Raw genomic sequence first — 9881 nt, 5'->3', positions numbered from 1 at the left:
TCTGTCTGGACACGGCCAACCAAGAGATACATGCAGAGAGTGAAATATGACTGTTTTGGAACTCCATATATTCTACCAAAGTAAACGTATATCTGCATGAATAACCATCCACGAGAAATAACAAAAATACGAAACCAAGATTGGCCTAGCATGAACTCATAAACCCGAGACAGGCATAAGGTAACATCAGCAATCAGCAAGCGTTTTGAATTGGGCCACTTGTCGAACGACAAATGATTTATCAGGCAACCAAATCAAACTGAATGTTGCACACAAGAATACACAATTACATCACAAAAGGTCGTAATCACTTCAGCCAGAGGAAACGCAAGAACTAGATTATTGTTTTCTACAGTACTTGCTGTAAATACGACCAATGCACCTAACAAAGCTATGCGCAGCACAGGGAGCATCTTCTGTCCATGGATTAGCATATGAATTAAGGCAACATAGAGGAGCATCTTCTGTCCATGATGGTGCTGCTGCCTGCGGCCAAAGGCATACGGGTTATTCTGATCTTCTCTAAAAGTTATTGCTGGTCAAAACATAATCAAGAAGCAAGGCAGACAACAGGGGTCACTTACATGTACACTTTAGTACAAGCCATCATGCTCTTAAGGTTTCATCTGATTCCAAAAACTTGCACAGTTGACAATCAGAAAACAAAGTGACGACAGTAGAACATAGCTTCCCCTCAACTTATAATGCATGACAGTGCGCTCCTGCCCATTGTTGCAAAAAATGAAATGAAGTAAAAAGTGGATATGGTAAAGGTACTAGCATCAAGCATAGTTCATCCATAATGGTTAATTAGCTAGGAGTCAAGCCTGCAGCACCATTAGGTCATTATACATTATACTGGCATTGCCACCTGTCATTACTACGATGAAACAAGCGAAAACTTCACACAAAAACACTAATTAAATACCAGCCGTCCGAATTTCCACTAGCATTTCATCATCATACGAATAAAACTAGGAAATATTCAGGATTCAAGGTGAGCACTTCAACTCGACAGACAGCAGCCTGCGGGGGGTAGCATCTCTTATCAGATTAAGCAGAGAGTAGATGCACATGGACATCATATAGTATCTTGCGCTTGCTGAAATTAGAGTTTGTTTTTGTTGAAATTGGCAATACAAGATATAAAGACCGAAATTTGTTGCAGTAGATTGGAGAATTCAGCCTACTATTTAATGTGAAACAAAGGAAATATACAGCTCTAATTATAGTCATCATCAGATTGCCTGCTTACATGTACTTATTAAACTTCCAGTTGAGATTTAAGCAACCTTTATGTTCCATGTTCTATTATGGAAACAGGAATCTAATGCATAAGATAAACTTGTGTAAACCTAGCTAAGGGATGGCATGAAAATTGAATTGGAAAAAAATCAGGATTCAACTGGGAATTTGAATCTACAATGAAGTTGCAGCACATAATCTGATAAATGCTTATATATGTAACAAGACTGATGTTTCTGCATCCATATGATTTGGACCACTGATACTGAATCTTAATAAGTATGCTCACTTAAACTTGTTGTAATGTGGAAACACCATAAAAGCCTCGAGCTGAATAAACCGGGAAAGCAACAGCAGGCTCTCTTGATACTGCACAAACAACTTATGCGCAACAAAATTAATTAGAATTAAAAGACCTAGGAAATACAAAGCAGTTGATGCTATACAATAAAATTATGAAGCCACAGGTATGTTCAAGATATGTGGAGTATAATGTTATCAACGAAGTGGTTCACAATGTAACTAAATTAGAGCAGTATTAGGTTTCTACCAACAACAATGTCGCACTACTAAGAAATTAGCAGTCGACTGCGAAGTAGCAAATCCGCTAAAATTAACATATAAACAAACACGAAAATAATGCTATGCCTCCTGACAGGTGTGTGTCCCACATAATGCATTCATTCATGTGTGATTGTATCAGCACATACAAACATACTCACTCAACCTTCCTACCTACAAACCCATTCTCCTTCTGGGCCTAAGATACGCCAAACCTTTCTTCAGGCCTGGCATAGCAACCTGCTGCTGCGGCTTGCCCCTCTTCTCCTCCCTCCCCTTCACTCTGCATGCCGCCTCATCTTGCTCCTGCCTCAGCTTCTCCATCTCCTCTTCCATGGCCGTCTTCTCCTCATTATGCCACCTCCTGCGGTCAAGGAAGGAGGTGTCACCCTCCTTCACAGAGAAGAACATGGGCCCCAGCTCTACCAGCCACTGCGGGTCAACTGCACTGACACACTGCATATAGTCCTTGGTTGTCAGGACAAGCTCGTGGTAGACGATGTAGTCAGGGGTGTAGCCGAGACCGTAGAGGGCGCTGCTGGGATGCAGGTGGCAAGGCACCCCATTACGGCAGTTGACGTACTCTCCAACACCCTTCAACCTTGCAGAGTTCTGGAAGTACGCTGAGCAGATGGCCTTCCTCACCAAGTCCCATTCCCTATGGCGCGATATCTGCGGGATCTTCAGGGTGTTCAGTATGTCCACCAATTGAGATCTCACTTCCCGAGCCTTTTGTAGACCCTTGACATGGAGGAAGTGAGCATTGCACCAGTCTACACTATATTCGTTCGACTCCCAGAGCAGGTATACATTGAGGAGTGTTAGATGGTCAGACTCCGGTACAAAAAACTTCTCCCTTGCAGTGTCACTCTCCTCTTCTCGATCTTTTGGCCGGAAGAATACTGATGGCACTGAGAGCATCGATACAATTGTTAGTACTTCATCAACGCACCCCAACTCCTTACCCATGAGAAGCATCTTTGCCAGGGTTGGGTCCAGTGGGAACTCCACCATCTTCCAGCCTAGATTTGCAAGGCCGCCAGCATTGTTCAAGGCACCCAACAGCCAGAGCTGGTACATGGAGTTGAGGATATTCTCCTGGGGAGGTGGGTCCATGAAGTCAAAATGAAGCAAATTTTCGACTTCGAGGGATTTCAGTAAGAGAACCACGTTCGCAAGGTTGGTCCTTTGGATCTCTGGCACGGGGTTAGGGAGCATTTCATCCTGGTAAGCGGATTCCGTGAACAGCCTGTAGCATGTGCCGGGGCCAGTTCTTCCTGCACGCCCTGCGCGCTGGTCTGCGGCTGCTCGACTACATGGAAAAACCTGAAGAGCGTCCATGCCCATCCGTGGATTGTATACCTTCATCTTTCCATACCCAGTATCGATGACATACAAGATACCATCTACTGTCAGGGATGTCTCAGCGATGTTGGTAGCAACAATGCATTTGCGAGTGCCCTCCCCTGCCTTCTGAAAGATCTTGGCCTGCAAGTCAGCAGGCAACTGCGAATAGACGGGCAAGATTGAGAGCTTCCCTGCAGCCTTGGTGGATGATGATATTAGCTGCTCCATGCGCTCAGCAAGCGCATAGCAAGCAGTCTCGATTTCTTCCTGCCCAGTCATGAATATGAGAATGTCGCCAGGGCCACTCGTTATGTGGATTGTGATGGCCTGCTTCACTGCCGCTTCCACATAATCTTCACATGGTGTTTTGCTGTACAAGATATTAACTGGAAATGTCCTTCCAGGTATGTGAAATACAGGCGCACCACCAAAGAATTTTGAGAATTTGTCTGCATTTAGTGTTGCAGATGTGACAATTAGCTTAAAATCCCGTCGCCGTGCAGCAACCTTCTTCAATATACCAAATAATACATCAGTGTCCACTGATCTCTCGTGTGCTTCATCCATGATGATAACCCGATATTTGTCCAGGTCAGCATCCTTCAAGGTTTCACGGAGAAGCACTCCATCTGTCATGTACTTTATTTTTGTCTTATGGCACGTGACATCCTCGAACCGAATAGCATATCCAACTTCTTCTCCAAGCACGGTTTCCATTTCGTCACTGACACGCCGAGCAACACTCATGGCAGCTACACGTCTTGGTTGAGTGCAGCCAACAAGGCCAGTTCTGGTATATCCATCCTCATGCAGATATTGAGTCAGCTGGGTAGTCTTCCCAGAACCAGTTTCACCAACAACCACAACCACTTGATTTTCCCGCACAACTCCGAGCAGGTCATCCCTGACAGTGTATATGGGAAGGTATTGCCTCTGTTCAGAAAGAGATTTTGATTTTGCAAAATCGCTGACTGCTTCTGCCTTTTCCTTCAAGTGTTGTGAAAATTTCAGCTTCTCTTTGAAGTCAACATCACCTTGGTCACCAACAAGCACAGTATCAGCATCAGCCTGTTGGGTTGTTTTCCCAACACCCAAAATATGTCCTAGCATAGATCCAGCAAGCTCCCAGAAGCGTTGCCTTGACTTGTTCATACTCTGCTTTTCACGAATTTCCCTAACCAAAAGAGAACCTTTGCGCGCAATGATAACCATGTCAGATGTCGGGTCCTTGAGTGGCATCACAGGCTCTGCTTGCGTTGTGAACACAACTCGTCCATCAAGGAATGGGGGTTTTGTGTCATGAACAAGTAGTATCACCTTACGCTCGTCCTCATCGTCGAACTCCGTCTGCACCTCTGTTCTCCTAACAGCTCCTGATCTGAACAACTGCCTGTCCTCCCACCGAGCATTCTCAGCGGTTACCTGAGATAACCTTTTGCTCTGAGCAAGAGTCATCAGGCTTCCATCTTGGCGAGTCAACTTCTTGGAGCAATTTTGCCTTCTTATTCTGAAAGGAAGCATCATCTCCAAGATAACTACCGGCATTGAATATACTGCTCTGTTCTTCACAGCCATACCATGTGCGGTCAGCATTGTAATCCATCTCCTGCATCATCTCCTCGCTGACCTTAAATTTTCCATCGGCTGTTGGGGGCCTTGTACGAGCTTCAGTGTCATTGCACGAAGAAGAAGGCCCTTTTGAGGAGCCAGAAGGGCGTACAGGCACAGAAGGCAAAGAATACACATTGTCCCACGGGGATGGTGCCGGATGTTGCCGTTGGGATGCAGGTGGGTCATCACGGTACTCCCGACGAGCTGTAGCTTCCCATTCCCATCGGCGGCGGCAATCGGCCCTCGAGATTTCTCCTGATCTATGCCCGGCCGCCGCTTCTTCCTTGTGGGGACGAGGCCTGAATGCGTCGCTGCCTTGTGCTTCACGTTTCCTCTTTGCGAGGACGTCCAAACCTAGATCGGAGCTCCCTGGCCGACGCGGCAAGATCGGACCACCCTGCATCGCGGCCAGGTGAGGGATTCGAGATTGTTCGTTCTCGGCAGCAAAAAGAAAAGAAAAACGGAGCGGATGAATTCAAGCAAGCTAGGGCTTCCTTGTCCTTAACAACGAAGGAAGCCAATCGCGTCCGGAACAACTGATGGGAGGAGGAGGACGACGGGGAGTTGCGGCGGCGGACGCGCGCGAAACGGCTCCGGCGGCGACGGGTTTGGGGAGCTGGGACGGATCGGGTGAATTTGGTTGGGGTTGGAAGTTTTTTTTTTTTAAGTGGCCAGCGTAGCTGGTTTTCATTTAATTTAGCAGGGAGAAATTACAGATGCTGATCAAGCGATCATGGAAAAGAGAGGCAATACATCTTACTTCGGGCCCCAAAGAATCAGGCCATCTGAAAAAACTAGGCTAAAACGACGCACATGGAGATATCTCACGTCACTTCCCCAAAGGGCTGCTGGATGCATCGTGCGCCGGCGAGTCGCCATTGCTCCATGTCGCTCTGGCATGCTTTGATGATGTGCCTAGCGTCAGCTTGTTTGCCCCTGAAAATGCATGCATTTCTTTCCAGCCAGATGTGCCAGGAAATGAGGGCGATCATGGTCTTCGTGCCCTTCCTGTGTTCTGGGGCAGCGGAAGCCACAATCATCTGAACTTTGTCCGTTGTCGTTGCAGCTCTGCTCCACACTTGCTGGTTTAAAGAGCTGCACCCTGTCCAGGAGGCCGCGGTGTTCCAGGCCTGCATTGCCACCGGACATTCCCAGATCAGGTGCAGCGAGGTCTCCAGGTTGCGCAGACACATGGGGCAAAAATAACCATTCGTCCATCCTCTCCTCTGAAGGCGATCGTTGCACCAGAGTCTGTCGAGGTGCAAAAGCCAGAGGAACATCTTCACTTTCCCCGGAGCCCAAATCTTCCAAATGATAGTTTTGAAACTGCATGTCTGATTGCCTTCGAATTGTGCGTTGTACGCCAAGCTTGTCGAGTAGTTGCCCGAGCTGTTGAACTTCCATTTGATCGTGTCCGGGGCCTCCGGTTCCAGATTGATTTGAGCTTGCCTGATCTCTCTTGCCAGCTGCACCACTTGATGCACAATGTTGTTGTAGTCGGCGTTGCGAAGGTCGAGGATCCACCGATCATCAGTCAAGGCCTCCTTTACGCTTCTGTTCTTGCGGATGGCTCGGGCGAACAAGTCGGGGTATGCCGAGCAGAGTTGCCTCCCTCCCAGCCAGGAGCACGACCAGAAGGATGCAGTAGCACCGTTCCCGATGGTCACCACTGTGGAGGCCGCGAAAAGAGCCTGATCAGCAGCGTCGCATGGCGTCCCGGTGCCAACCCAGGGCCTGGTTGGCTGCCTCCAGGAAAGCCATAGCCAGCGCATCCGTAGAGCCCGGGCGAAACGGCTGAGGTCAGGGATGCCCAGTCCGCCCAGTTGCTCCGGCTTGGTCACTGATGCCCAGCGAACCTTGCATTTGCCGCCCGAGATTTCTTCGTCTCCCACCCAGTGGAAGCGCTGTCTTGACTTGTCGATCTCCTTTATGAACTTCTTTGGTATTCGCAGCGCCGTGAACGCGAAGGTTGGCATGGCAGATAGCACGCAGCGTACGAGAACACGGCGGCCTGCCAGCGGCAAGAGCTTCCCTTTCCAGCCCGCGAGCCTCGCTCTAATTCTATCAAGGATGGTCTGAAAGGTGAACTAGCTTGATGCGCCCTATCGTTACAGGAAGCCCTAGGTATCTAAAAGGGAACGCCGCCGTTGCGCCAGCGAAGTTTTGCAGAACATCATGAACGTCTATGTCGTCGCATCTAATGGGGATCACAGAGGATTTTGACAGATTAACACGCAGTCCTGTCGCATCGCCGAACAGTTGTAGCAGTTCTAGAAGGTTATCTATTTCTGCGCGAGCGGGGTTTATGAAAATGATGGCATCGTCGGCGTACAGACTTGTGCGCATCCACGTCGCCGCGCCTGGGATGATACTCAGCGCGCCTGGTCTGGTAGCGGCCTCCAGCATCCGGTGAAGGGAGTCGATGCAGAGAATGAAGAGCAGTGGTGAGAGAGGGTCGCCCTGCCGTAACCCTCGCATGTGCAAAAAACTTTTGCCCGGGACGCCGTTCAGTAGGCAGGCCGAAGAGGAAGTTGACAAAAGGAGCGCTACCCAATCTATCCATCGATGCGAGAAACCTAGTTTCTGAAGAAGTTTGTGACACCCCCGATTTGACCCCCGATTTGACCGTACACTAATCATGCACGCAAATGTGTACGATCAAGATCAGGGACTCACGGGAAGATATCACAACACAACTCTACAACATAAATAAGTCATACAAGCATTATAATACAAGCCAGGGGCCTCGAGGGCTCGAATACAAGTGCTCGATCATAGACAAGTCAGCGGAAGCAACAATATCTGAGTACAGACATAAGTTAAACAAGTTTGCCTTAAGAAGGCTAGCACAAAAGTAGCAACGATCGAAAAGGCAAGGCCTCCTGCCTGGGACCTCCTAACTACTCCTCGAAGCCGAACTCCATGTAGAATCATCCTCGGGATCTCTAGCTCCTGGACTCCAGCATCTGGTTGCGCCAATCAGGTATAGAAAGGGGAAAAGAGGGAGAAAAGCAACCGTGAGTACTCATCCAAAGTACTCGCAAGCAAGGAGCTACACTACATATGCATGAGTATATGTGTAAAGGGGCCATATCGGTGGACTGAACTGCAGAATGCCAGAATAAGAGGGGGATAGCTAATCCTGTCGAAGACTACGCTTCTGGCAGCCTCCATCTTGCAGCATGTAGAAGAGAGTAGATTGAAGTCCTCCAAGTAGCATCGCATAGCATAAATCCTACCCGGCGATCCCCTCCTCGTCGCCCTGTTAGAGAGCGATCACCGGGTTGTATCTGGCACTTGGAAGGGTGTATTTTATTCAGTATCTGGTTCTAGTTGCCATAAGGTCAAGGTACAACTCCGGGTCGTCCTTTTACCGAGGGACACGGCTATTCAAATAGATAAACTTCCCTGCAGGGGTGCACCACATAACCCAACACGCTCGATCCCATTTGGCCGGACACACTTTTCTGGGTCATGCCCGGCCTCGTAAGATCAACACGTCGCAGCCCCACCTAGGCTCAACAGAGAGGTCAGCACGCCGGTCTAAACCTATGCGCGCAGGGGTCTGGGCCTATCTCCCTATGCACACCTGCACGTTGCGTACGCGGCCGGAAGCAGACCTAGCCCCCTTAATACAAGCGCGAGCTTACGGTCCAATGCGGCGCGCGCCACTCAGTCGCTGACGTCAAGAAGAGCTTCGGCTGATACCACGACGCCGGGATACCCATAACTACTCCCGCGTAGATGGTTAGTGCGTATAGACCAAATGGCCAAACTCAGATCAAATACCAAGATCTCGTTAAGCGTGTTAAGTATCTGCGAACGCCGACCAGGGCCAGGCCCACCTCTCTCCTAGGTGGTCTCAACCTGCCCTGTCGCTCCGCCACAAAGTAACAGTCGGGGGCCGTCAGGAACCCAGGCCCACCTCTACCGGGGTGGAGCCACCTGTCCTTTCAGCCCCCTCATCAGAATCACTTGCGGGTACTCCTCGAGCCGACCCGACTTTAGTCACCACATGTGTCATGTATATAATGTATATAGTATATACCCATGATCACCTCCCGAAGTGATCACGGCCCAGTAGTATAGCATGGCAGACGGACAAGAGTGTAGGGCCACTGATGGAACACTAGCATCCTATACTAAGCAGTAGGATAGCAGGTAAGGGTAACAACTGTAGCAACAATGATAGGCTATGCATCAGAATAGGATTAACCGAAAGTAGTAACATGCTACACTACTCTAATGCAAGCAGTATAGAGAAGAATAGGCGATATCTGGTGATCAAGGGGGGGGGCTTGCCTGGTTGCTCAGACAAGAAGAAGGGGTCGTCGGTGACGTAGTCGACCACAGGGGCATCAGCATCGTCACGGGGTCTACCGAAGAGAAGAGGGGGGAGAAACAGTAAATACATAGCAAGCAAGTGCATAACAGGACAACAGGCAGAGCTAGACGTGTTCTAACGCGGTATGAGGTGATACCGGTGAAGGGGGGAGACATCCGGGAAAGTATCCCCGGTGTTTCACGTTTTCGGACAGATGAACCGGAGGTGAAATGTTGCAGGTTCACTATGCTAGGGAAGCGTGGCGGACGAACGGACTGCGTATTCGGATTCGGCTCGTCGTTCTGAGCAACTTTCATGTAGAAAGTATTTTCATCTGAGCTACGGTTTAAAAGATATGATTTTCTAAAGATTTATTAATTTCTGGAATATAATTAATCATTTAATTTAATTCGAAAATGGATTTATGACATCAGCATGATGTCATGCTGACGTCAGCAGTCAACAGTGCAGTTGACTGGGTCAACTACGTGTGGGTCCCGCATGTCATACACTACTTAGATTAATTAGGGTTTAGCTAATTAATTACTGTTTAATTAAATTAACTAATTAAGTAGGATTAATTAACTTAATTAATTTAGTTAATTAATTAATTAATTAAATTTATTATTATTATTATTATTATTTTATTTTATTTTGCGTTCCAAGGGCGTGGGCCCCATCTGTCATTGACACAGGGGGGAGGACCCACTGGTCAGTGGTACAGGGGCCCGGCGGAGCGGGCGTAACGGGTGCCGGGGCGGGACGAACCCACCAGGGCTCGCGAGCACATGCC

General features: G+C 48.6%; 1 pseudogene; it reads right to left on the bottom strand.

Moving 5' to 3' along the window:
• Positions 1-210: 210 nt before the first annotated feature.
• LOC123078953 (pre-mRNA-splicing factor ATP-dependent RNA helicase DEAH7-like) lies at positions 211-5434 on the bottom strand (annotated as a pseudogene).
• Positions 5435-9881: the final 4447 nt, after the last annotated feature.

The sequence above is a fragment of the Triticum aestivum genome, chromosome 3D (genome assembly GCF_018294505.1).
Source record: "Triticum aestivum cultivar Chinese Spring chromosome 3D, IWGSC CS RefSeq v2.1, whole genome shotgun sequence".
NCBI lineage: Eukaryota > Viridiplantae > Streptophyta > Magnoliopsida > Poales > Poaceae > Triticum > Triticum aestivum.
This window is presented reverse-complemented; position numbering and strand designations above follow the sequence as displayed.